Source organism: Lactuca sativa, chromosome 8 (genome assembly GCF_002870075.4).
Source record: "Lactuca sativa cultivar Salinas chromosome 8, Lsat_Salinas_v11, whole genome shotgun sequence".
NCBI classification, from domain to species: Eukaryota; Viridiplantae; Streptophyta; class Magnoliopsida; order Asterales; family Asteraceae; genus Lactuca; species Lactuca sativa.
The window spans coordinates 75,568,394-75,572,815 of NC_056630.2; positions in this window are offsets into that span (position 1 = coordinate 75,568,394).

Consider the following 4,422-nt stretch of genomic DNA (forward strand, 5'->3'; position numbering starts at 1 on the left):
CTTTATATGTACGGAAACCCTGTGACATATTCTACAACTTGGTTAAGATTATTTATTCTAAATAATCTTTTTGTCGAAAAGTCGTTTTTGACCCCTATTGCCTCTAAGTTGACTAGCCCGGATCTGCGAGCGTTACAATTATCTCCCCCTTTGGATGATTACGTCCCGGAATAATCAACGAAACAAGACTCGTATAATGACTCCATACTTCACCTCTTCATCCTAGGTAATAATTATATCTTCTATATTCCTTCAATTCTATCTCTTAGACTCAATGACTGTAAGCAGTACTCGATCGTGCACCTGCTCTCTAGCTCAGGCTAGACTCCAAATTATGACCTATCATCATGTGATGCACGTTTAGACTCAGGTCTCTTAGAGTTCGATTCTAAAACAGACTATGCCTTCCTTCATGTTCTAACGTGATATAATCACACTTTAACATGTAGCGTTTCTAGCTACCAACTTCTTTAACAACGAACGCGATACTTCTATTGATCGCTTTGATTTCAATTGTTTGGTTTAAGTCGGACGCTACATCGAACTTGGTTCCCTGAACCACGCAACATACTCATCATAGTCGAACTCAATTCGATATGACCACTAGGGTCGGAATATCAACAATCTTTTTAGTCATTACCGAAACGATGGTAATGACATACTTGAATAAAACAGAATCAGTTACTAGCTTCTTGGTAACCTTGTGAATTTCCCTAATCCAAGTGTGATTCATGTGCTTCCGGTAGTATAGGCCTCTACTACCATTCACACCTACTCATACTCGTCTCAAGTATTGTCCCGTAGTTTTCCAAGTCACCACACAAGAAAATCACATAACAGCTTAACACATCAAATATCAAAACGAAGGTTTTTTTTATTATTCCTCGAAACTATTACATAGGTGTTCAAGTTCACCCTAGACTATGCCTCTAACAGGCTACATCATATGATTCTATGGCTACTTCATAACTCGATCCTTGGATGTCAAGCCGTCACTCCTGAATCCTCGCATTGTCATCTGCTTCGTCAAGGATCATTTGAAATGCTCTCGCCTTTGGCTTTGGTGGCACATTTGGCTTTGCAGCCCCCTCTTTATTTGGGAAATCTTGCTTGAAGTGCCCTTCCTAATTACATTCGTAACACACCTTTTTCTTGAATTTACACTCGTTGGCATAATGCCCATGCTTCCCACACTTGAAACAAGTTACTTCCTCACCGCATTTTCCAGAGTGTTTCTTTTTGCACTTCTCACATCTTCACTCCCTCCTCCTCTAAACTTCCTGGTACTGGATTTGCTTCTCTCATCGGGCTTCGCAGACCCCTCAAACTTCCTCTTTTCGCCAACCTCGGTCTTGTTGGCGGCTCTTCCCTTGATCATCTCCTCAACCGACTTGGCAGCCCAGATAACTGCCTCCAAAGTAGGTGCCTGACGCATTGGCACTGCATATTCCCATGGAAGTCCTTTTGCGTATTTGTCAATTTTCGTCAGCTCATCCGGAACAAGACGTAAGGCGAACTCCATCTTCTCTGTGAAGTTGTTGGTGTATTCATCAACAGACATGCTTCCTTTCTTTAAGGTAAGGAATTGGTTTTCTAGCTCGAGCAGATTTTGGGCTGAGCAGTACCTACGTTTGAATTGCACCAGAAATTCTGCCCATGTCAGTTGCAGGGGCTCATTGGGGCTCAACGTCTTTCCCAAGGTATTCCACCATCGTACAACGCCTCCTCGAAACTGACGCACTGCAAAGGCGGTCTGTTGTTTTCCCTTGCAACCGCATGTCATGAAAGCTAATTCCATCTCCGAGATCCAATCCATGACCTCGATCGGATCCTCCTTTCCAGTGAAAGTCGATGGCTTGCAAGTCAAAAAATCCTTGTACTTGCATCCATTCCTCTCGACTTCGTCATCTTGGTTGTTTTGTCGAACTATTGGTGGGTTGACTTGACCAACAGTCCCACTATAGTTTCCTTCCTCAGTCTGCCCTTCGTTCAACTCGGGCTGTTCGATCTGAATAGTTACTTCCTCTCGATTTTGCTGGAGAAAACGTATGGTTTCCTCCATTTGACGATCCAACATCGCTTGGATCATCGCTTGCACTCCGGCCATCGTTATTGGCTCAGCAGCGGCTACCACAACCGGTATTTGCTCAATCGTTGGGGGTTGATCTCGGTTCCCATTTGCATTCACGTTTCCGCTACGGGTTCTTCCCATCTTGATCTATACACCGAATAAGGTGAATCTATACCTTTACTTAGGATTGACGTTTAAATCATTCTTATTACTCCGAAACGTTTATATGCTAGTTCTAATATCGTAGTTAAACGCTTAGAATCCTAAACACATAAGGTTTCCAGATCCGGTCGGCAACAGACCATAGATCCGAACAAATAACAGCATATCAGGCACAAGCATTTAGCACATAAAAGCATTTTAGGCACAATTCCTAAAATAATCTAGTGCTCACACCTCACAATCATCGCTTAGCATTCTAAGTTAAAGTCTAGAAATAAATCCATATTCCTAGTTCGCTTAAACTAATGCTCTGATACCAACTGTGACATCCCCAAAAATCACGGCCAGAAAAGACCGATTTTTGTTTATGCTTTATAAAAATCAGAGTACTTCATTTTATAAAAATGTTGCGGAATTTGTTCCCAGAAAAACATGGTAAATACGTTATTAAAACATTTTCGAAGAAACGTATTTATTTCATTTTAAAACGCTTTGGATGTCATCGTTAATACAGAAACATAAGCATAAACAGAACTTACAATTATTTACACTAGTGATCTACATCTCTTTAAATCTCTCAGTGTAATGTCACTTCATATCGACACCTGTGATATAAATAAACTGAGTGGGTCAGGTTGGGAAACCTGGTGAGTACATAGGGTTTTCAACCCACAATACTATACTTATTATGTTTTAACAATCAAACAATCAACCCAATTACCCATCCTCATTATCTTCTTTATTCTTAAGGATCTACCCAAAGAACCAGCTATTTCTCATTCATTCATTCCTAAGGATCATCCTAAGGAAACAACATGAAGTCCATTGTTGCCAATGACACTTTGGTCAAGCGCAGCTGCTAATCTTGTCACTTAGGCGCAGCTGCCAGAATTGGGACATTTCCTATGAGGCGCTTCTACCGGTATTGACCTTTTAACGTCACTGTCATGGTCATAAGGCTCCCTATTAGGCACAGCTGCCGATACTGTCCTTAGAGCGCAGCTGCTAGGACGTTTACCGTAGATCTAAAACATCTACGGGTTGTGGCGCAGCTGCCAGTGCTCATCTATAGGGTACTAGGTCCACTGATGCCAATGTATACCTATAGGGCACTAGGTCCATGCTACTAATGTTCCTTTATTTTAGCTTTTATCCCTCATCATTCATCTACCCATGTTTTACCCAACATATCTTGTAGATATAAAATACTTTATACAGTTTACATCATTTAAAACATGTATAAAAATCTTTCACCAGCATAGACAACAAGTATTCAGACAATATGCACACATAGCACGCAATTTATAATAAAATACTTCATATCTATGTGTAAGATGAAAGGGACCATGCACTCACAACACGTAATATATATTAAATACTTCATATCTATGTGTAAGATGAAAGTAACTATGCACTCACAACACGTAATATATATTAAATACTTCATATCTATGTGTAAGATGAAAGTAACTATGCACTCACTTGAGAAGGTGGTGACTCGGTACTCGGACAGCGCTTCGTTTACTTTAAAATATTTTCCTTCGACGAAACCTAGTATTATTACCACTAGATTTTAGTCTAATATTTACCGTGACTAATTATTAGTCTTATTATTATTATTATTATATAAGCGTTTAAACAATACTTTTCAACCACTATGTACAGACAGGGGCCAGACATAAAACACCGGAGGGCAGGACCATTTTGGCATATAGCACTTCTGAAATCCAACAACCCTATGCGGCCCTTTAAACCAGATTCCCCGTACCGCGAGTAGTTAAAAAGATATTATAACGACACTTATATAAGTCATAATAATAGCTCAAATATTTGTTATAAATTTATAATAACAATATTAATTTTAAATATAAACTATATTTAAAATAGGGTAAGCATAACTTACTTACAAGGGGATTTTAGCTAGGAGTCGGGCTCTGTAGGGGCAGAACTTCGTCGCTGAATCTTTCTAAGAAAGATTCGTGCAGCGCTTCAGCGCTCACCTTACTATACTAAAACTACAGAAAGAGAAGTCGAATCACGAGGGACTGAAATGCTCAGGGGATAAGGAGAGAAAGACTCTTGAATCAAGAGAATGGTGCAAGAAATATGAGAGCCCAAGCCTCTTATTTATAGTAATTGAATTTACAAAAACTATCCCCCATAATTACTTAATGACCTTATAGTTATAT